Source organism: Choristoneura fumiferana, chromosome 12 (assembly GCF_025370935.1).
Source record: "Choristoneura fumiferana chromosome 12, NRCan_CFum_1, whole genome shotgun sequence".
Classification (NCBI taxonomy): Eukaryota; Metazoa; Arthropoda; class Insecta; order Lepidoptera; family Tortricidae; genus Choristoneura; species Choristoneura fumiferana.
The window spans coordinates 15,216,565-15,230,419 of NC_133483.1; positions in this window are offsets into that span (position 1 = coordinate 15,216,565).

Consider the following 13,855-nt stretch of genomic DNA (forward strand, 5'->3'; position numbering starts at 1 on the left):
GAAGATTATTAATCGGTGGTAGTTTTTTTTTTCAAATTTTAACGGCATGATTTATTTTTTCAGGTTTTTAAGCCAACGGTTTGACTTGTGGAGGAACACTGGATTTTTATTCTTATTTTTATTTTAAGCTTTGTCCGCGTAGGTGATCCCAAATTACAGTTTCCTAGCAATTACAGTTTCTAAGCTAAGCCGCGGATGCGGATGGACGGACGGACAACGAAACTATTAGGGTTCCTTATAGGATTTGTGATGACTATATTTTTGATCATGACTGTATAATCTATTTATCTCTGTGATAAAAAGAATATTGAGACTCTTTATATCAGACACACATCTATATTAATTTGAAATCATTACAAAATACTACGGCTATGAAAGTATCTTGCAACCGTCCCAAAAAAAATAGATTTCTGATTTCGTGCAACCGAAGATACAACTTCATATACCAAAATCGTAAAAATCAAAATCTAAGGTCATTCCTACTGACAAAAAGACTATGTATCAAACTAATTTCTGCTGGCCTTTGATATACAGAACCCTTACTCTGTGACTCCGATTCGTGCTTGGCAAGTTTTTACCATGATTTCGTGTAATCGTTACATTACTACTGTTTAGACAGGTCATTGTTTCATTTGCCAAAATTTTTTTTTTCGTTTGACAAATGCTTCATTTTGGCCAAGTGCATTTTTTTTAACTGTGAATCTTTTCGGGATTTATTTCAAGGCAATTGTATAGGTTCTACAAAAATTTAGGTACCTAAAGTTAGTTTTATAAAATACCTACAATATTTACTGTTTCAGAATAAAATGCATTAAGTCAAATAAAACGAATCATTTGTAAAAAAATGTTTTGGTTAGACATGAGTAAACCGTTAAGGCAGCAAATTGGACCCAGGTGTAGTGGTTTGTGTGTTCCAAAAGATTTATGCTATAAGCAATAACTGAAACAAAGTTATGCGCCTGCATCGGTCATAGTTAGACATTGTATGTACAGTGTATCTCTTTTTTAATCTAATTACTGTGGTCATAAAAAATGTATACGCCTGCCGTCAACTTTAAGAGGCGTCAATAGCCTGTAAGTACCCTTAATTTTAGCAAATTAATATAGTTGTTAAGTAGCAATTATATTCGTTCCAATATGTACCTATTCAGTTAATAATAAAGAACTTTGAAAAACAAAAACAAACTGATTTCAAATTATTACATAAGCAATACAAACAGAATGCACATACATCTTCAAACTACACGTATTAAATGCATTTTACTTACGAAACTAATTTAACGGTTATTGGATGTGCTTAATCCTATAGCGAAGTTATTTGTAACAACTGGGGTAATGCGCTGACTTAAATTATTGAAAACGCGTGCGCTGCTTGATTGCTTGATAAATATCATTAAAAAAGATTAAGGTTTTATATTCATTTTTAGGGTGCCGTACCTCAAAAGGAAAAAACGGAATCCCTATAGCATCACTTTTTGTCCGTCTGTCTATGTCTGTCAAGACCTTTTTTCTCAGGAACGCGTGGAGGTATCAAGCTGAAATTTATACAAAATACTCAGCTCTACTGTCCTTCTAAGCTGTGAAAAAATCAAACTTCTAAGGCAACGCAATCAAAAGATACAGCCGTTTATGCTGCAAATTTTCGACATTCGCAAGGAAATCAAAAGCTACGGGGTACTTATCCCATGAATTCAGAATCTTGAAATTTGGTACGAAGCAACGTCTTATAGCACAGATAAAAGAAAAATTGCGAAAAGCATACATTTTTATTTACATCATATAATAAAAATATTTTTGATAATTTTGAAGTAAAATAATCGTATACTCCTATATTATGCAGCTTCGCATATAAAAATTCAAGGTTAGACTGAATAGACTAAGCTGTCTGTCACTGAAGAAGTGAGCTGGGAAAAAACCTTGCTTTATCGATGATACTTGGTAATTCGGTGATACTACGTTATTATCTTACACAGATCTCACTACGAGGAAATGCAAGGGTTCCGAACAAATTATTATAAAAAAAATTATAGATTTTTTTTATAATAATTTGTTCGAAACCCTCGGTGCGCGAGTCCGACTCGCACTTGGCCGGTTTTCACTAGCTTTTACCAGTGACTTTGACTGCGATGAATGCATTTATCGCTATCCCACGGGAACAGTGGAATTTTCTGGGATGAAAACTGCCCAATGTCCTTCCTACAGATTGACCACGCCAAAACTAGGGCACACAAAATTTTATATTTAATAATTTTAACAATAAATAATTACTTTATGCGCTCCATATTTAATGACTTTAATAAACTTTAAAATAACAGAAGGGTCTTAAGATATATCCAAACCTACAAATTTCCCCTAAATCGGTTCAGCTATTTAAACGCAAAGAAGTAATAGACCGACCGACAGGCGAACAGAACTACTTTCGCTATTTTGCTTTTATATTATTAGTAGTATGGACTAGCTTTCATCCCCGACTCCGTTTGCGAAATATTCGTTTATTCGCTACCCCGTGGAAACTATAGAATTTTCTGGGACAAACACCAACCTGTGTCTTTCTCAGGGTCTTAAACCTATCTCCATGCCAAATTTTATCACGATCGGTTGTCTTGGTACTTTAGACGTTTAAGCGTAACAAACAAACATGCCCACTTTTTCATTTATAATATTAATAACGTAAGTATACGTATACATTTGATATAAAATTACGTAAATAAAGTATTACAAAACAATCAAAATTAAACCAATTTAAAATTATTTATTACCTTAAAATAAAAATAAAAACTAATAACTAGATTTATTACCTATAGCTAGAAAAAATTGTGAAAGGATCCTTCCGCAGCATAAGTTTTTGATTATTGATATTTTTCATAAATCTTGGACATTTTTTTAAAATTATTCTGTATAAATAGTTTTTAATATTCAGCATTTTTCCAAATCAACTAGAAATCGTCGTCACTTTGCATTCAAAAATGCGGTCAAAAGCCTCTAATTACCGGTGGAAGATCCGATAAAATAGCTGATATTCCGGTTGCGCAGGATTTGTACCAAGGCTCGATGCAACTGCCCCAAACTGCTCATTAGACGAGTCGATGGAACAAAGAACTTCTGTAATTGCCAATCGATGCATCGATTATCTACAATCGATACTGATTTGTTTCACGCATGATCGATCGAAGTAGATTCGAAAATAATTTTGTTTACGTTCTGCATAACAGTTTTTTGAAAAAACGTTATTTTTTGGTCTCACTAAGAAAAAAAAACTTGAAACTTTGGGTCCATGGAGTTCGGACGCTCACAAACTTTTTGGACAAATAAAAAAAACGAAATTACCAATGACCATAGGGCTGGTGCATTTCTCGCCCAACGTATTGGAATAACGATCCAGCGCGGAAATGCAGCCAGCCTTATGGGCACTTCCTCAGGGAAAAGACTTGGGGGAATTGTATATATAGTTAATTTATTTTTAGGATAGTTTAGTGTAACTTCAATTGTACCTTTTTAATTTAAAATAAATTCTCTATCTTTTAGGTTTTTTAGAAAAAGCTTAACAACAAAGTTTTTTGTGACGTTATATCAGAGAATATTGCTAGTTGAAACAACACTGCAGGCGTCATTACGCTGAAAATTGGCCACGTGATTTCAGCAAATGTACTTAGAACCTTAAAGTACCTAAAGAATCATTGCAAAACTATAGTTCTTCATTTCCACCGTAAAAACTCACACTGAGTCGGCCAAGGAAAGAACATAATAACCACGTACTCATTTGACCGTCAAGCTTCGTTTGACAGAGCCAGCCCCATAACAACTGATCCGTGGTCGTTTCTATGGAACTATACAAAAAACGTTATTCATAATATTTGACAAACTATTGACTACGCAACTTACGTTGACACCTTAGACTCATTTCTCAGTGTGCTTTCTTATCATTTTGATTTGATCTTTACGTAATGTTATTGCATTGCGTGAAATATTGTTAATTGCTTTTTAGGTGAAGCATTCACTCTCAATATAGTAACCACATAGTTGTACAGCCACTACCTGTCTAGTTTATTTTCTTCTTAAATGAGACTTCTCCAACTACTCGTAGTGAAGATTGACAGTTGGTAAAGTATTTTATTTTGCCAAGGCAAAAGAGTGCATTGGCAATATTATTTAAGGAGAACCAACAGCTTATAACACAATATATGTAGTAGTAGCACTGCTGCTTCACGGCAGGATTAGCGAGCAAGATGGTGGTAGCAATCCGGGCGGACCTTGCACAAGGTCCTACCACCTGCACATACTAACACAAATTTAATTTTTCAGAATTTCATTAACTCCATTATTATTTATCGTCTCTTATGCTTACGTTAATCTTTCTCATTTTGTTATTTGTTTTCTGTCAGATGCAGACATAATATTCTACAACTAATTTGTAACTTTCGAAAAAAGGAGAAATATTAATAAGTTATCATAATTATACCCTGGCAGAGTTTACAAACTAATATCATGTAATTAATAGAATATATTTATTAGCTTATTACCCCAAGAGTATATTCGACATTTCCTTTAATGTCTTCCCTCTCTGTTTCAAACTCTCTGATTTTTCTAATCTTTCATCCTCAACAAAGGGTAGTAAAATATTTTTACAAGCTCTTATTTAATTTGCAACTTCATATATGTCGCAAAATTAAGTTCACCCTGTTCTATTTAGTTTTGATATCTCATAATGAGATTTGAATGACGATGCAAGTACCTAAAAAAGGACCTATAGTGCCTTTTTCCAAGAAAGAGCTTGTATGAATGAGATTTTTTACAGAAACTTGTTGAATTAGAAGTCATTTTGACAAGTCCGCCTTCCGTTCTAGTTCACTACGAGGTCTTGCCCATAGGTTACATGATGTGTACACAATGCCTCCAATTTCATTTGCCTGATATGTTAGCACGATGAAATCGAAAGTGGGGCATACGTAAGTAGATAAGTTCACACGGCAGCCATAAAAGACGACCTTGATACCGTATGATAATTAAAACTTGACACTGAGTCATGGACAATGGAAAAATATTTTTTTGTATGCAAATAACTCGTTATTGTCTTAACTGTATTGAACTTGACCGAGGAATTCGGTCATTGAGATCGAATTGGATTTGTTTGAAACCGCAAGGCAGTGAAGCGTAGATTTTGTGACATGATTAAAGGCCGTTGAAAAAGTTCCTCATTTTCAGTTTTGATACTTGTATTGTGTCTTCCATCCCAGCCTAGATACGTCCTACTGCTGGGCACAAGACTCCTCTCAGAATGAGAGAGCTTGAGCTGTAGTTCCCGCGCATTTCATTCTCACACATCATTGAATTTCCTCGTAATGTTTTCCTTCACCGCAGAACTTGTGGTAAATTTCAAATGCAATTTCACACATAAATTTTGAAAAACTCAGAAGCAGGCCCATATTAAACCCACGATCCTCTGATTAGGTAAAACCATAAGCCACCACCCACGGTTTTAAATTATATTCATTTTAACAATAATATCATTTATTTAATGAGAAGTAGTCAAATAATATTTACGTACGCTACATAGCTTACAATCTTAACATTCTTATTTATAACAACAAATATACTGTTATAGAAATGTTTTACCAAAGCTTTTATTTATTTGCACGGTTTGTATGTGTCTATGTACGAGTATGCAGCTTGTCCGCTAAAAAATACTAATCAATTTTAAATCACTTCTCGGTATTCGATTAAGCCCAAATTTTACAAGTCCTGGGACGAAACAATATACTGGTAGTGAAATTCAAGTGGCCCTGCCAGGATCGTCTCTGCAAGACGGAACTCTTCAACGGTTGATGGCATTAACATGAAACTTGCTACGGATTAAAAGTTAGTAAAAACTTTTTCAACAAAAACTTATTTATTTGCGTGGTATGTAATGTGACCAACGAACTAACAAAACTATCAAAAACCATTGTAGTAAACAACACCTCTTTGACATAACGCCATCTAACGGCATTTTCGCAAACTAGTAGACTCGTGCGCATAGCTTGGTCAGTCCGCTAGAGCGAAAGGGTGAACGTAAGCTCATAAAATCAAGCATACTTGCTTATTTCAGCTTTTAATATAAGTCGTTGTCACTAGATGGCGTACCTTGGATAGAGTTCTTCGCAAAACTTCTGATGGGATTTTGACCGAACTGGTAAAGTTGTCTCATTTGGACCTTTCTAAGAAGACTCTAAACTAAAGCTGAGTCTCTTCATAAGTTGACTTCATAAAGCATAGGTAATTTGTTTTCTCTTTATCCTGTCATCTCGATACTTAGTTTGCATTTATCATACAAAGAAAGCGCGTAATTAAGCTAAAACACGTCTGTAGGTACTTAAAAAAAAACAATAAGTTAATAAATTCTGTTATTAAATATAATAATTATTTTTCATAACTAATTCTGTAAATTGCCGACAAATAAATTGACAGAGTATTGATAATTAATCTGAAAAAATACATGAAACAATCCTTAAATCAGAATATGGTGAACCTGTCTCTATACAAGGCAATTGATTAATAAATTCTTTCCTGCGAGACTGCATAAAATTGATGATGCAACCTTCAAAACAAGTTGCTTCATAATTTAAAATGTCAACTACTTTACAAACTGCAATTTCAAATATGGCACTTCCTTTGCATCTTTTGTTGCTTGCCTTATTTTTTAGGGTAGGTATCTGAAATGAAAAAAAAGAAACCCTTATAGGATTACTTTGTTCACAGGCTGTTTGTTTATCATTTAGTATTTCGAGTTTTGACACTTCCTAGTAAATGAAATCTTTAGGGTTCCTCAAATTGTCCTAGAATCATGAAATTGGGCAAGAACCAAGGTCTCAATGGCACCCGTAAAAAATAAAAAATGTATACTGGTTTTTATATTCAACTTTTAAAATCTATTTCTGCGAGTACAAGTTATATATTTGTTGCTTGACAATCAACCAGATTTAAGACGTTGTTAGGTAAAATATTTAATTACAAAATCCGAGGGTACTTGACCAAGTGTTACTTTATTTCTTTCAACCTTTAAAGGATGGTTGGATTTAGAAATAAACAACCAAAATATGTATGCATGATGACGCTAGAATTTTAAATTCTTGACCTCTATTTAGGAGAGGAGATCTGTGCCCGATTGAACGACATAATTAAGTTAGAGATGAATAAAATTTCAAACTATACCTACTTTGCTATAATTTTTACACGAAAGACTTTAAAACTATTTTTTGTTGTTTCCAAATACTTTTTGTAATAGTTTTTTTACATCCGTCTATTCTCGTCCATTTGTTGATTTTCTTTATTTTAATAAAGATTTTTAATTGGTTAAATTTTTATCATCAATTTATCACGTAACTAGTAAACACATATGACATAACAAGTGTGCTTTTTATTCGCAAGTTTCCTACAAAATTGTACACTTCGGCCATATATGTTGCAAAACGTAACAGACAATATAAATTAATAACCTGGCAGAGTAACACTATCAAATAATATTTTATTGGGTTGCAAAAGCAGTCCGTTTGCTGCCATGTTTCAGTTTTGTTTGTTTATTTTGTTTTCATTTTAAGCTTTGTATTTGTAGATGATTTTTTTTAACGTGACTTATCTCAATGGCCATATTTGGTTATATTTAAAATACTCGTATTTAACCACCCTAAGGTTCAACGTCAGTTGTATGGATCAAATGCTATTTTCACTTCCGAATCCATGTGACAGTAAGCCTTATTATTTTTATTCTGGTGTATGAACTGTTACAAATATGGTGAAGGACTTACTTGGTTGAACATACTGAGCAAGTTCAAATATAATATAAATTCTTACATGTATTTTATAATTACGATGCTGACACGCCGTAGCCAAACAGATTACTTTGTTAATATAACATTTCATATTGCCAACGATAAAATCTGCAAGTCATAAAAATAAGATGCATTCAACTATGCAATCAATCTTGTAAGGTATTTCGTTAAAATCATTGAGTGTTAGAAATATTACAGTTTTGATTTAAAGAAGAAAAAAAAAAAGGGTTTATATTTCCTTTAAAAGGTGGCAGCAGACCAGTGACTCTCCATGAGTTGTTAGTATTCATGGTGGTCATTTCCCATCAGATGACGCGCTTGCTCGTTTTCCTCCTTCTCACAATAAAATAAAAAAGCTGAGCTAAAGCTAAGTGAATGACTGACTGGCATAAAAATAACGCAGATTCCAAACTACTGAAACTATAAGCTTAACATTTTATTTGTCACTTTTAAACCAAATCGAATGATATCATCTGTCATTTTAATTTAACTTTTCAAATTTTTTGCACAGGTGAAGTAATAGGCTAAAGCATGATTTGAATAAACTATGTAATTTATTGGTTAATTATAATTAAACATACGGTCAGTAATTGTAATAGTAAATGCAATTTGCACACAACGCAATTCTCAAAGTATCTCAACTGCAATAAATCTGTCAATTCTTAATTATCTACCAGTGCTCCTCACCATTTCAATAAAGTGCAATTCTAGGCGGAGACGAGAAATTTATTCATTTAGTAAATTTGTATAATGGGAAATGGTTGAGTGTTGCTTAATTAGGTATGTAGAATACATAAATTTATTCATATTAAAATCAAATTCCTATTTTAGCACATAGGTATGGAGAATTTAGTTTTACTGAACGTGATATTCGGTAAATCTCTATTCATGAACGATTTTTATCAAAAATGTTGATTCAAAATGAATTCATCCCTTTGAGGCCGTACACTTTAAACATAGACCAAGGTATGAGAATATTTGGTAAGCACATTTAAAAAAATCTTAATAGCATTGTCAAGAAGTGTTAAATAAAACATACCAAACAATCTGTTTACATAAGTCCTTTAAATTTATTTTTATATTACAGGTGAAAACGAGCAAGTTACGAGTACTAAGGGTAAATATGACTGTAGTTAACCGTTATGCTGCGAAGGCGTTTACGCATTTTCTCACGACTACATTAAAATCTTAACACATTAACTGCTAGTTATTAGCAGTAATCTTGAAAATAAGTGTCACACTGTGATCGATATGAATGGTTTCCTTAGTCAATAAACTCTCAATTAATTGGTTTTTACTTAATTATACCATGCTGATTGGCCAATCAGAATCCGATGCGATTTTAAGTGTGGGATTAACAGAACTCGGATAATCGGATGTGTAATTCACTTAAAGTTTGCCTTTCCAGAGAAAATAAATAGAATAAGTGAGATGTCAGTTACTTAGAATGATTTACTCAGGTAAGTTACCATGTAAAAATATTGCAATGTGAAATTGTTTTTTCTTACGTATATCAATAGTATTAAAACGACGTTATAATACCTATCTAGTTAACAATTTCAGAGTAACAACAGGTTTAGACCTGTTATTATATGTACATATACTCGATCGATTTAGATCATCGTCCCTTTTCTGACCAAATGTGTACGTACATACATCTGGCGTTACGTACATATTCCAGGCCCAGACCTCCTCTAAGACTGTTACCAAGAAACGTTTTTATTTTTACGTATATTGTTACACTATAAAACACTGAACGTATTTCTACATATTTTTTTTTCCTAATTTTTGCTTGTTAACGGCATATTTTACTGCATAACTCGCAAATTGCAAGTAAATTTCTACCAACAAACAATCCGGGCAAAATAGTATTAGCAACTTCGTACTGCAATTTACTTGTATCTTATGCAAGTGGATTCTGATTGTTGTATTGAAAAAATTACGAAATTAAATGTAAACAAGTCCTTGACACAAAGTGTTACTTAAATAACATACGAAGAGATCTTCATCACATTAAGATAGCATCAAAGCTTACAATTTATTCGTTGCATTCGTTTTTAAGGCTGAATCTAAAGTATTTAATCTCTTAAGTATTTTTACTCATATACGTACGTACATATTAAACATCTATGAATCGAACACAAGCATTCGTATTGTTTATAAAATACCTGCCACAGGGGATTGAACCCATTACCTCAAGCTTCGTACTCAGTTTCTCCAACCATTGCTATGCAAACGTCTAAATAATACGACATTAAAACGAGTAGAACCACGATAACACGATAAAGAATATGTTTGAAAAAAACTCATGATAAGTAATTTGCGTCTTTTATGTATGTATGTATGAAAGTTTAAATTTTATTATTGATGCGTAAATATTCAGTCTAAAATGGTGCAATTTTGCATGAACATATTTTTTCATTACAAATGCGATAGTTTTTTGCTTAAAATACCGTATCAAAGCCGGAGTTACCATTTGCCTTTGACGTTTAGTTTAGTAAACGTACGAGTGCACGTCACTGCCCCAATAGTTGTCATCTTTCATCTTATGTCATTCATCATCAATTTAGAGATGACATCAGGGTGTCGTCTATTGTGCATTAGCGTATCGGGCACTCGGTCGATTGATTACCTTTTTTTAAGTGGGTCTCCTGATGGTAAGAGATCACCAGGGGTATTGCAGATACGTTGCCAACCTAGAGGCCTAAGATGAAATACCTCAAGTGCCAGTAATTTTACCTTATCAATAAATAATAAATATATAATATCATGGGACACTTGACATCAATTGACCTAGTCCCAAACTAAGCAAAGCTTGTACCTACTATGGACACTATGCAACGGATAAACATACTTAAATACATATTAAACATCCAAGACCCGAGAACAAACATTCGTGTTATTCACACAAATATCTGCCCCGGCCGGGGATCGAACCCGGGACCTCAAGCTTCGTAGTCAGGTTCTCTAACCACTTGCCCATCCGGTTGTCAATGAAAGTTTATGTCACACTTAAAAATAATACATCAATCTTATTTCAACACGTATTGATGCAATGTATCGTTGCAGAAACTGAAAGCAAACGCGTATACGAGAATAGCTTGCTTACTATTAAAATTCAATTTATTTCAAACAACACCAATTCGGTCATACTTAATTAAAAAGTAAAGATCTAAAGCTATTGCAGTAGGTTGAAGAAAAGACGAGTTCAGAATCAATTTGATTATTATTGAATTTTGCAACATCGCTTCTGAAATTAATACAAATGTAGTAAAAAAATATAAAATACACATCCGATGGCCCGATTACCGACTCATGACATTTAACGTACCTGCATATGAATTTAAATTTATATCAAGATATCTTATACGATACGATACTTGTGACGGCTATAAATGTATGTGAATTTTGAAATAAAATTTACTGAATTAAATTAAGTTTATTATGCGCCTCTATTTCAATGTAATCATTTTATCAACGTGCTTGGTATAATTATTACTAAAAATAATGTTGTCTAATAACAAGTGGTTTTTTTACTGCAAGAGTATTGCATTATATAAATGACCGTATAGACTATTATTAGTATTACTTTGCATATATATTACTTTGCTCCTGGGACACACTTAGTATATTAAAACCTCTGGTACGTATTATGTATGTTCAGTTTTAGAATACATTTTTAATAAAGTATTATTACCTATACATACAAGGCAGTTTATAATCTATATCTAGTACTACTTATACAATGTGTTACCATAGAATAAGTATAGTACTACCGTTACAGAGTAACTGAGTAACCCGTATAGAATATTACAAATTATTGAAGCGAAAAATATTTCAACCCTAGTAAGCTGTAATGTTGCTACCGGAGTTAGCATATATTTAACAGAGGTGTACACTTATTTTAAGACTTTTTGTCGTTTCATGGATAAATATTAGGTATAAAGTGTAAATAAACAGTCTGCGTAGTTTAGTCTTTAATTTTACCGAAACATGATTTACATATCAATGATTTTTTTTTGTTCGAAAGTTATACAGTGATACTGGTTTTCAAATATTCTACATAGACTCTTTATAAGGGACCATTTCACCCCCTTTCCGCTTTACGGGTATTTTTGTAACACCGTATAAATTCTAAGAACTGTAACCAATTTAGACCAAAATGATTAATGTGAAATTTTCATACACCAGTTATCTGTGAATATTTCTAATTAAGTAATTTTAACGGTGGTGTAAAATTTAAACACTTAGCAATAAAGTAATTGTAATATTTCAGACAAGATGTGTTTAGTGAGATAACTCGTGGATTTAAGGCCTGTAAATTATTTGTATGTACTTCTATATGTACATAAAAATAGTTTAGCTATTTTCTACTAATCTTATTTTTTATGTTGTAAAACTAGTTTACTATGTTGCGTGTATTTTTAAAACACCACATTATCAGTGGGTTTAAAGTCGCAAAAAACTAGTGAGAGTATTAAAACCAGAAACGTATAAAAAGCAGAATTCTTTATTTTTATGATATTATTAAATTATGATTTGAGGCACCTCGTATCTTTAGGTATAGCAATTCTTATACTTCTAATCTAAGTCACTACGTTTTTGGCAAAGTGGTTGTGGTCTTCAATGAAAATTGATGACATATGCTTATGCGTTTGTAAAGAGAGTTGCAGACGTGCAGCCGGGTTTTTTAACCGGCGAGAGTCCGGCACTATCTGGGTCTTCCCTTGCTATTCGTCCATAACGGATTTTTCCCGACTCCACGCCCCCATCTCCTATAAAGCATCTTAAATAAAATTTAAAAAACAAAATCAAGTCTAACAAATTACCAACAACAACAAGGGAAGGAAAGTCCGCCTTCGTACTAAAGCACTTTTTTGCGTACAGTATTGTAGCATTTTTTGTATTTATTTTTTGTACATTAAAGAGTAAATATGAACCTAGTATAAACAAAAAAACAAACAAACAAGTAAACAGAAGCGAAGACCTCTTTGGCCCATAAGGCGACTTAGCCCCGAAAACAACGCGTGTGAAATTCAAATTCAAATTCTTTATTTCGGACAAACAGAGTATCCATAGTGTAAACAATATGTTACGTTTATATTTTCATAGCATGGTCTACATTCTTATATTGCATCGTATCAGTATGCCACAGGCTTAACTGGTTCACCTCTGCCGATGCGCATCGCGACTTAATTGTCTCATAAATCGCTGTGGCCAGTTTATCTCGAGGTTGAACTGTAATATTCCACATTCAACGCTTGTCTTGGTAATTACGAATATTTTAATACACTCCGATCGGTCGCGATCTTAAACGGTAGCGAAGCGTTTCGAAATCGTCTGAATCTACATTCGTGATCCCGTAATACTGGTCAACTTATTTTTATCCCCCTATGTGAAAAGCATGGCGTTTCTGTGTGTCGGTCACCAGTATCATAGCTCCCAAACGGATGAACTAGTTTCAGTGTGGTTATTTCATCAAAGGTATGTATTGTCTGTTGAGATGGTAATTAGCTATGCTTAGTCGAAATAACATTTGTCATCTCTAAGATACTCAACTCCAATTGTAACAAGGGAAAGGAGCTTAGCTCATGTTACATCAGTATGACCTTTTTCTCGGGATGGTGTTATGCAGATTAAAAATGGAAAAAAAACCTTTTTCACCTCAGCAGCTCAAACAAGCAGGTTTTGCTATGAAGAATCAGTGAGCAAAATCGCATTTTGCTCACTCCGTGAGACAAAGTAGCTTTTTAATTATTTTTTTTAAATGCTGAGGACAGTGCTGGGTCCACTCACTGAATGCCAAATATTTGAACCTGACTTTGATGTGTCACTTTCACTTCAATATGAAAAAAGCGAGAGATAGGATCAAATCGATACTAAGTTCGATTTTCAAATTCTGTAGGCTTAAAAAGAAACAAACAAACGTTCGGATACACATATAACCGCAAAATTACAAAGATAAATTAGCAAACAAAACGAGCGTAAATGAACGAATATCCCGCTCAATTTTACTTTTTTCTTGGTTTTTTTTTTACTTTTTAATTAAG